Source organism: Chiloscyllium plagiosum, unplaced genomic scaffold (assembly GCF_037043375.1).
Source record: "Chiloscyllium plagiosum isolate Xiang-an unplaced genomic scaffold, Cpla_swu_hap1 HiC_scaffold_48, whole genome shotgun sequence".
Lineage (NCBI taxonomy): Eukaryota > Metazoa > Chordata > Chondrichthyes > Orectolobiformes > Hemiscylliidae > Chiloscyllium > Chiloscyllium plagiosum.
This window is the reverse complement of record NW_028270186.1, coordinates 3,746,296-3,757,054: the sequence shown is the minus strand read 5'-3', so window position 1 is coordinate 3,757,054 and position 10,759 is coordinate 3,746,296. Positions and strand designations below refer to the sequence as shown.

Below are 10,759 nucleotides of genomic sequence, written 5' to 3'. Positions count from 1 at the left end.
GCTGCTAATGGGACCTTGCAATTCTCTGAGAGGTGAGCGTGCTACCCATTAACTGAGAGCAAATGGGGGGGGGCAGGGCGGGGGGGGGGGGGGGAGAGAAGAAACATCTTGACAAGAACACGCTGTACAGGTCAGATTCAAAACATGGTCAATGCCACTCCCACCCCCTGGAGCCCACACTCCCCTCAAACCTGGGCCTATGTGACAGCCCCAGGCTCAATCCCTGGCCTACCCTCGGGGCAATGGGACAGATAACCCAGTCAGGTCCCCACACTCAGGTGCGTGTGTAAGAGAGACAGAGAGGGAGACACATTCTTCAATATGGGAAAAGCATGGACCAAGCCTGGGCTGCAGCAAATCCACGGCCCACAGCCAGGAACAACCTCATGAGGCATTACAACACCGAGTTAATAATACCTCACTGCATGGTCATCAGAGAAACTTCAACCCTGAGACAAAGACCATTTTCTCAATGGGGAGAAAGTTAAAAATCTGAAGTTCAAAGAGACTTGGGATTTTCGTCCAGGATTCTCTAAAGGTAAACTTGCAAGTTAGGAAGGCAAATGCAATGTTGGCTTTAATTTTGAGAGGACTTGAATATAAAAGCAGGGATGTACTTCTGAGGCTCTGTAAGCCTCTGGTCAGGCCGCATTTGGAGGATTGTGCGCAGTTTTGGGCCCCATATCTCAGGAAGGATGGACTGGCCCTGGAGCGTGTTCAGAGGAGGTTCATGAGAATGGTCCCAGGAATGAAAAGCTGGAATACAAGGACTCCGGGTCGATACTTGGTGTTTAGAAGGATTAGGCCCTAATGATTGAGTATACTCAATGGAATTCAGAAGGATGAGGAGGAATCTAACGAAACTTAGAGATTACTGAACAGCCTGAAGAGAGTGAATGTTGGGAAGGTGTTTCCACTGGTAAGAGAAACGAGGACCCGAGGGCACAGCCTTTGAGCAAAGGGAAGACCTTTTAGAATGGAGAAAAGGAGAAACTTCTTCATCCAGAGATTGGGGAATCTTTGGAAATTCATTGCCACAGAAGGCTGTGGGGGCCAGGTCACTGAGTATATTTAAGACTGAGATAGATGAGATTGAAAAACCTATTTTCCTACTTTCTCCCCATAACCTTTGATCCCCTTGGCAATCAAGAACCGCTGAGCCATGATTCAATGGCAGAGCAGACTCAATGGGCCGAATGGCCTAATTTCTGCTCCTCTCTCTTCTGATGATGAGATAATTTGTCAGGTGACCAAACCATGATCAAAGAGGTCAGTATGAAGAAGCTACTTAAAATGTGAGGGTGTGACAGAGACAGAGCGAGAGAGAGCAGGTGGAAACCAGGTCTGCAAGAGGCTGGAATCACAGAGATCTCAGGATTGTGGGCCTGGAGGGTGTCACAGAGGTTACAAGGCTGGGGGCGGGGGGGGGGGGGGGAGGGGGTAGAGGAGTCCATGAGGAGGATTTGATAAGAGACATCAAAACACTATTTGGATGAGGTGCCTCTGAGATACAGCCCTCCCATGGTCCCAGTGAATCCAGCACCAAGAGGAAGGGAGCTTGACGGTGTGACAGAGACATAGGAATATTCCTTCAGAAAACAAACTCAAACAACGTCATTCAGTCTGACCCTCTCAGATGCCCTTCCTGTGCTGACTGACTACCAGCTTCTTTCCCCACTGTTGTCCAGTGCCTACTTATCTCCCAGTGCACAGAATAAAAGGCAGAGATTGTATCGGAGCCTCTGATTACCCAGATGGACTGCCTTTCTCTGAGCTCACTGAACAAAAGGACCAGGGTATACTGTTCATCAGAGGCTGTAGGTGCTTAGGTCTTTACGATCCGGAGCACAGACTGCTGCTAATGCAGGCTGAAGAGAAGGATGGGGTCTTCACACAATATCTCACATACACACAACAAACTACTCCAAGCCTGACTGGTGTAAGCTGTCTCACCTTTGATTTTGTACTCTGACATTTGATTTTTTTTCAAAAACTTTGCAGTCACATCCTGTTTTCTCCCGTCCCCACTGGAATAACCGTACAGAGGGCCGGTATCCTGTATTCAGGTCACTCTTTATTTACACGTAGATGAATACTGGTCCAGCTCCCTCACAGCCAGCTCCCAGAGTGAACATTCCTGTTTCTGTCAGTCAGCCAGGGCTCCCTGATGGAACCAGGTTAACAGTCCCAATCAGGGAACTCAGATTCTGAGGTCCACCTAGCTGACCTCATTATCTGCAGTACACTCTGCAATGTGTCAGATGGAATGGACACTTATGAAACTCTCTGCTCTTGCCTTTGTTTCCAACCAGTTATGAAGGAATGATGTCAGCACAATGGCTTTTAGAGGCTGTTTTTCAAGTGTTTTACAAAATTGTTGCAGTGAGAGCAATTATTTTGCGGCATTTGATTACCTCATTATGAAAACCAGAATCAACGAGAAATTCAAAGTGTGGCGTGCAGAATTCAATGGATTGAGGACATTCTTAAAGCTGTTGTTATAATCGCTCTGTCAAGAGTTGCTGGGACTAGTTAGTTGCAGGTCTGTGTAAGCGATGGCTGATCGATGAGATCGCAACGACATATTCACACACTGACAATCAGTGAGGGAACACCTCAGACCAAAAAAATACTTCCATGATTGATTGATTTATTGTTACCATATTCACAGAGTTATAGTGAAAAGTGTTGTTCTGCGTGCTATACAGGAACATTGTCGCATACAAAGGGCATTAGGGTAGCAGAGCAGTGTGCAGATTACAGTGTTACAGCGGAGAGGGAGAGAGAGATTAGAATTAACATTTGAGAAGTTTGTTCAAAAGTTTGATCACAGCTGGGAAGAAGCTGTTGTTGCATCTGTTCATGTGTAACGAAAGCTTTGCATCTTCTGGCTGATGGAAGAGTCTAACTGGGGTGGGAGGGATGTTTGGTTCGGTTGGTTGCTTTCCTGAGGCAATGGATGGGAGGCTGGTTTGTGCGGGCTACATTGACAACTCTGTAGTTTCCTGCAGTCTTGGGAACAGTCATTGCCAAACCACGCGGAGATGGAGCCAGATAGGGTGCTATGGTGCTTCTGTAAAGAAAATGTGTAAGGTGTCCTTCTAACAGCCCACAGCCCAAGAGCTCCCATTAGGAATGTAAATCTCCTGAGGTCAGATCAGTTTGGTACCTCATCAACTCACTGTGGGGACTGGAGTGCAAACTCTGGGAGGAGATTTTAAACAGATCCTCTGGAATAATTGCAGGGAACAACAGGGATATTTGACCCCTCATCATCTCTCAACCAGCACCCCCAGTGCTGACTGTGGGATCTTGCTGTGCAGACTTTTCCCCCCCTGAAACTACAACAGTGACCAAACGTCAGTTGCTGTTAAAAAAAAACTTTGGGAATAATATAAATGTAAATTCATCCTGATCGGGCAAAGCAAGGGAGGGCTCATCAGCCAGAATAAATCGATGATGTCCCCCCTCTGCACTCTGCACACCCTGTCTGCCGTGTCCGGGAGAAGATGAAAGGTGTCGACACTGTGGCACCCTGCAAAATGGAGCCAGTCTGGAGCACCAGGTCAACCATGATCATTATCTCACTCCCTGCACAGAATGTGACAGGAGCTTTGGGAAATTCACTCCGACACTGAACGGCAGGAGGGAGTGAGAGAGAGCTCAGAGAATCAGAAAAAGGGGCTGTCGGTGTTCGAGAGGAGAGAGAGAGGTGAACTGGAGTGCACGGGAATTGTTGGGGGGTTGGTTTTGGAATTAATGATGATTCAAAAAGCTGAGTCGTTAATTCTGTTCTTGACTCAGAGTGGACTGGCAGCATGAACTCTTTCTCTCTCTCTGCACATATGCTACCAGACTTGCTGCAGCAATTTCTAACTCAAATTCCCAGCATCGGCGGTGTTTTGCTGAACCCCCCCCGCCGTTCATTCCTCGCAAGAGGTTTTAAACAGATGGATAGTGGACAGCAAAGTAAGAATTCTACCTGGGATGGAGAACGGGGGGGGGGGGGTATCCCGGTCCTGTGAAGGGCTGATTTCTACACAGACATACTGCCCCTTTGTCAGAACGGGGTTTGCTGTCTATTTCTGACATGGGGCGGGGGGGGGGGGGGGTTGATGGGCTGAGGGTGGGGGCAGAGGGAGGACAGCCAATGACTGTGACACAGCTTCTAGGAGGCTGGCTCTGTACTGAGAGGAGGTGGGGCAGTTTGACAGCACTGAGTCTCTTATTCTGGCTGTGTGTGTGTGTGTGTGTGCACAGTGTATGTCCCACATCCACAACAGATGGAGAGATCAAAGGGAACAGAGAGTGAAGCTGAGTGATCCACACCAGGAGGAGATGTCACAGCACCACTCCGGGCTTTGTTTCCCACAGATACAATGGAGGGAGGAGCGAGACTTTTGAGCTGTCCAGGTGCTCCACAAGGAACAGACTTGACCAGGCTGTTGGGTCATTGCACGGAGGAAGGTACGATGCTTTAAAGTGTGTAATTTCAAAGTATTGCAAGCTACGACAGAAAAGGCGAGTGTTCAGAAGGAGCAGGGTGCTTAAATCAGAAAGGAACTGCAAAAGTGAGTGACAGTAGCAGGGAGAGCTCTGTAACCGATTTGCTATTATTGCCACAGCCCCATCACAATGTGCTCCCGGTCACAAACAGAGCAGACGGGAGCAATGTGAGGTAGGACTGAGCAGGAGCAGGGATGAACAGTACAGAGGAGATCTCTCTCTCTCTCTCTCACACACACACACTTTATCCTGTCAGAGAGCTGTGCTTGAAGCTGCTGGCCTCTGGAGAAGCTGCTCCATCTAGTTTGAATGTTTCCTGTTGATAAAGCCAGTCGGTTCTGCAGTGAGATAAAACAACCTCCTGCAATCCTCTTTGTCTGCAGGCATGTTCAGAGGGGCTGCCAGGTAGGGGAGGGAGAGACAGACAGACAGACAGTGTGTTTGTTGTTTGTCATTGGTGGTGTTGTGTCTGTATACCTGATTCCTCACTGCTGCTCTCTCTCCCTCCAGCTCTCCCCTCTAGCTCTCCCCTCTCGTTCAATTGTCCCTGCCAACTGCTCAGCATCACTTCACAGTAAAACCCAATAAAACATACAGGCTTTTTTTAAAAAACAAACAGATGCAAGCCCTGTTGACTGATGCAGCCAGACACAGCTCTGATTCAGACATGAAACGGAATGGTTAACTCATTTCTCTTTCAGTAAAACCTAGTGAAATAGCTGGATCCCAGGTGCTGTGCTGACTCTGGCATTACAATCCTGCCCCGGAGAACACAGAATGAAAGCCATAATGTAAACAGGGATTAGTGGGAAAAGGTCAGCGGTTTCACTAACCCCCCACTCCCAATGCTGCTGAAATGACAGTTTCCTGTGGGTGCTCACTGAGCTCAGGGAACACGAGCATCTTCTACAGCACAGGAGGCCATTCAAACCATTTAACTCGTACTAGACCAGTTGTTCTGTACCTTTAATCCATCTTTCAGTCTTACTTGGAAAACCCTTCATCGTGTTGGTGAATAAAAACCTCTTGTTGGGTTTCATCATTAACAAGGTGGTTCAGACCCAGGACAATCAGCCTTCTGACCTCTCATGCTGCAGTTAGTGGGGAAGTTTTCCTGGCATCACCCGCGACAAACCCACCGGCTTGTTTAGAAATAAGGAAATCTGCCCTCTGTCTGGAGTCTCCTTGTGGGAATTAACTGCCTGATGTCAACCTGTTAAATTCTTCAGAGTCATACAGCACAGAAGCAGACCCTTCAGTCTAACCCATCCACATGAGATCACTCAGCAATAGAATCCTGAAGGCCCATCAGCCCTGCTTGCTTGTGCTGTTCTCTGGATGAGCTATTCATTGGGAAGTGTGTCTCATTGGCTGTGCAGAGCTCAAGCTGGTGAAAGATGCTCCGCGTTCGAGAGAGTGCACGTTAAGTTGATACAACCTGCTGTCATTATGAAACCCTGGCCAGTCATCACTGCTATACATAGTAGAGAATATAGAACTCCAGGAGAGGGAGGGGCATTCAAATGTAGACATCAAAACCTCTCACCCACACAAACTAGCTCAAAACTACAAATCCAAAACGAGACGACTCTGCCCACCCGCCTGTGTCGGAGAGACCTATTGATCCATTCTGTATTTGTGTGGCTGGATAAGCGCAGCATGTCAGGCAGCATCCAAGGAATAGGAGAATCGACATTTCAGACATGAGCCCTTCTTCTTTCCTGAAGAAGGGCTCATACACAAAACGTCGATTCTCCTGCTCCTTGGATGCTGCCTGACCTGTTGCGCTTTTCCAGCAACACATTTTCAGCTCTGATCTCCAGCATCTGCAGACCTCACTTTCTCCCATTCTGACTTCCCAATGTCAATATATTCTGATCAGAGGTTGTCACCGGCTGAACTTCTGTTCAAGTATTTCCACAAAGTGGAACAAGATACCCGTATCATTATCAAAACGATTTCCTTTCACATTAAGACCATATATCCATCTGATCCCAGCAATATCTTTCCAGGGAAGATTGATGTCACCAAGTATCCAGCTGGCAACAGCCTCAACATTTCGGTATTCATCTTTCATTCAATTCCACACTGTCACAGAGTGAACAAGAGGGAATCTGCTCACCTTCAGTAATAAGCTTCAAATCCCCACCATTGTCTGCAGCAGAGGAACTATTCCAATCCAGGCAGACAAAGACTATTCTCACACATCTTGTTGATGAACACACTTGGTCATTAGAATAAAAAGGCACTGACACTTTGTACAGCCATGTGAGCATCTGCAGTTTCGTGAACCTTCTTTCTACCCAAGCGAGAAACGGCCTGGTTTTGCGTGTCCAGTCAGCCACAGGCCAGGGTCAAACACAAACAAACTTCCCACAACCTCTCAGACAGGAATTCTGTTTGTTCCAGTTGCTCTCTCTCTCTCTCTGTCTCCTGTTAAATTAAATCTCATGACTAGGAGCTAGTTAGTGAGTGATCTGAGGGGCCCTTCAAAGTAATTGCACTCAATTAGTCTGTCAGAAAGCTATCTATCAGGCAATTTGTTCACTTGGCTCAGCTGTGCCTTTCAAGTCTGTTTTCATGATGGGGAAAACAGGAGACTATTTGACCCTGTGACTCTCTTCCTAAACTCCACACACTTTACACCGTTTCCCTGAACACCTTCAGCCAGTTCCCCATTTCAAATTAACAACAGATCCTGAATCAATTATTTTCAGATGAGTCTTTCAAGTATGTTGGACCTTTTCTCTGTCACGTTTCGACTCTGCTCCCCCACCCCCGTCTTAGACTCCCCAACTGGTTGAAATAATTTCTTGCTGTCCTACCAATTGTCCTCCACATCTTTGAAGAATCAAATCACCCCATCAACCTGCGAACTTATATGAAATAATAACTTGACTCTGCAGAATCTCTCCCAAATTGAACTCCTGGGGAGCAGCTCTGATTCAAAGGAAGAAGGGAGAGTGACCGTGCTGTGAGCAGTCAGGCAGGCCTGTGTGATCAGTGAGTGAGCAATACCTGAGTTGTGTAATTAGAAGGGTGGTATCAGGCTGACAGAAACACCGAACACCAGAGGTGCCATGAGGAAAGTGCTTCCCAAAGTTACTGAATGGGAGACTCTCACTGGCATGCAATGTTCACAAGCCCCAGTGTCTATCACATTGGGTCAGGGTGCACCCACACCACGCTTGTCAATATCACAGTGGTCATCAGTCAGAAGAGACACCATCTGAGGTACGTGAGGATCTGCTTCACACACTGTGTCGTTGCAGCCATTCATTCAGGGTCTGTTCATGTGAACTGCAGACTGACCGTCCTGCAAAGGGCTGCTGCATCTCTCTCATGTCATCGTTTCATTCAAGGGGAAATATCAAACTAAGTTCGAGACCCAGAACAACCCCACGATCACCCATCATTTGTGTGGCAAGGCTTACACAATGTAATGGTCTACAAAGCAAAATCAAACAGAACTGCAGGCAACAATCCATCCCTGTCCGATGAACTCAATGCATTTTACACTCACTTTGAACAGAAGCTCAGTGAAACAATGTCACCTTTTCCAACAGCCTCAGATACACCTGTACCCCAGGTCACCAGTGCAGACGTTAGATAAACCTTCTTGAGAGTGAACCCATGAAAAGCGATTCCCCGGCAGTGCACTCAGATCCTGTGCAGACCAGCGGGTGGAAGTATTCGAAGACACCTTCAATCTCTCCATACTTCAATCTAAAGTCCCCACCTGCTTCAAGAAGACCACCATCCTGGTACCAAAAGGAAAGTCAGGCAGCATACCTCAATGACTACCGCCCGGTGCCTCTGACCTCATTAATAATGAAGTGATTCAAGAGGTTAGTCACGGATCACATCAACTCTAGCCAACCAGACTGTCATGAATCTTGTAATTCACTTCCCAATGGCAGTTCCCTGTCCCTACACTCATCCCTGGGACATCTGGATGAAAAGGATACATACATCAGGACACCTACATCTGGATAACAAGGAGACCTACATCAGGCTCTTAGTTATTGATTACAGCTCCAGCTTCAACACCATAATTCCAAACTCATCTCCAAACTCTGGACCGAGGAGTCTGCTCCCCTTCTGAAACTGGATCTTAACTTCCTGACCTGCAGGCAGCAATCAGTAAGAACTGGCAACAACATCTCCTCCACGATAATCCTCAACACTGGTGCAGCACAAGATAGTGTACTCAGCCCCCGACTGTATTCCTTAAACTAATGACTGTGTGGCAAAATTCCACCCCAACTCCATTTACAACTTTGCTGACGACACCATCATTGTAGGTTGGGTCTCAAACGAGACGGAGTACAGGGAAGAGACTGAGTACGTAGCGGCGTGGTGTAAAGACCACAATCTCTCCATTGACATCAGCAAAACAAAGGAGCTGCTCAGAGACTTCAGGAAGTGGGGCTGGAGGGCATGCCCCTGGAGGTATCAATGATACTGAGGGTGGAGAAGGTCAAGAACATCAACAATCTGACCTGGTCCACCCATGTAGACACGATGGATAAGAAAGCACAGCAATGCCTCAGCTTCCTCAGGAGGCAAAGGGAATTCAGCATGTCCACAAAAACTCTGACCAATTGTTGCAGCTGCACCACGGAAAGCAACCTCTTTGTGTGGATCACAATGTGGTATGGCAACTGCTCTACCCAAGACTGCAAGAAGGTATCAAGAGTTGTGAACACAGCCCAGTTCATCAGACAAACCAGTCTTCCATCCACTGACTCCATCTACACTTCCCACTGCCTCGGGAAGGCAACCAACATACACAAATACTGTTCCCACCCAGCTATAGTAGAAAGTGAGGGCTGCAGATGCTGGAGATCAGAGAAGAAGGGTTTATGCCCGAAACGTCGATTCTCCTGCTCCTCGGATGCTGCCTGGCCTGCTGTGTTTTTCCAGCACCACATTTTTCAACCCACCCCAGTTATACTCTCCTCCATTAGGAAGATGCTATCAACATTTGGATGCATGTACAAACAGATTCAAGAACAGCTTCTTCGAGTCATAGAGATGTACAGCGCAGAAACAGACCCTTCGGTCCAACTCATCCATGTTGACCAGATAGCCCAACCCAACCTGCCAGCACCCGGTCCATATCTCTCCAAACCCTTCTTCCCTGCTGTTAACAAATCTCTTAAAGGTTAACGTCTCTCTGTGTGTGTGTGTGTCTCTCTCTCTCTCTCTGCACCTTCTCTGTGGCTGTAACACTGTATTCTGCACTCTGTTCTGCTACCCTGGTGCACTTTGTATGGTACAATCTGCCTGTAGAGCACGCAAAACAACATTTTTCACTGCATCTCGGTAGGTCACAACAATAAATCAATCAAATTAATGACTTTTTCAGGGTTTGGTAAACAACAGTGCAAGTGCTGGGGGGAAAACTGTTGCTGATTTTGCTGGTTTCCACATCCCAAAGTGAGAAAGAAGGCATGTATAATGCCTGCCGTTATCAGTCAGGGGATTGGCAAGTCATGCTGCAAGTGTTTCAGTCAGACCACATTTGGAGGATTATGTGCTCTTCTGGTCACAGCACAAACAGAAAGATGTGGAGGCTTTGGAGAGTGTCACCTGGATTCGAGTGGATGAGGTTTGTGAAACTTGGATTGTTTTGCTGCAGCTTTGGAGGCTGAGGGGCGACCTGACAGAAGTTTATGAAAACACGAAGGGCACGGATAGGGTGGAATTCAAACACCAGAGGGCCTAGGTTTAAGGTGAGGAAGGAAAGTTTTTGTTACACAGAGTGGGCACGGATGGGTTGGACCAAAGGGTCTGTTTCCGTGCTATACATCTCTATGACTCTGAGTGTAGCAGGCGCCTGGAACAGGCTGCCAGGGGGCTTGAAGATCCGACTGCAAAGTTTAAGGGGCATTTAAACAGAGATGTGAACAGGCAGGGAACACAGGGATACAGGCTATGTGCATGCAGATGGGATGAGTTTGGAATGGCATCCTGGTTGCATAGACATGGTGGGCCGAAGGCCCGTTCCTGTGCTGTTCCATGTTCTATGGGGTGAAATTATTCTCCAACAAGCTCAGGAACCACAAGGGTTACTGACGAGGAGAGGGATCGAGGGTGTTTATTTAAACTGGATCCTCCTGCAACACCCACTTGCACACACTTGAGCCTAATTTGACTCGACAAAGGCCATTGCCAAATATTTGGAGCACGTATGGTCAGACTGAGAAGATGTCTTGATTAGTCATGCTAAAGGCACTTCATTTGGCTC

The 10,759-nt window shown here is 47.5% G+C and overlaps 1 protein-coding gene across 2 annotated transcripts in view; it reads left to right on the top strand.

Annotated features, from left to right (window-relative positions):
- Window positions 1-4,208: 4,208 nt before the first annotated feature.
- LOC122543025 (leucine zipper putative tumor suppressor 1-like) overlaps window positions 4,209-10,759 on the top strand; it is a 51,330-nt gene continuing 44,779 nt past the window's right edge. For both annotated transcript variants that reach the window (XM_043681203.2, XM_043681202.2), the window contains exon 1: window positions 4,209-4,467. The gene's annotated coding sequence lies outside the window, so the exon portion shown is untranslated. The remainder of the gene's footprint in view (window positions 4,468-10,759) is intronic.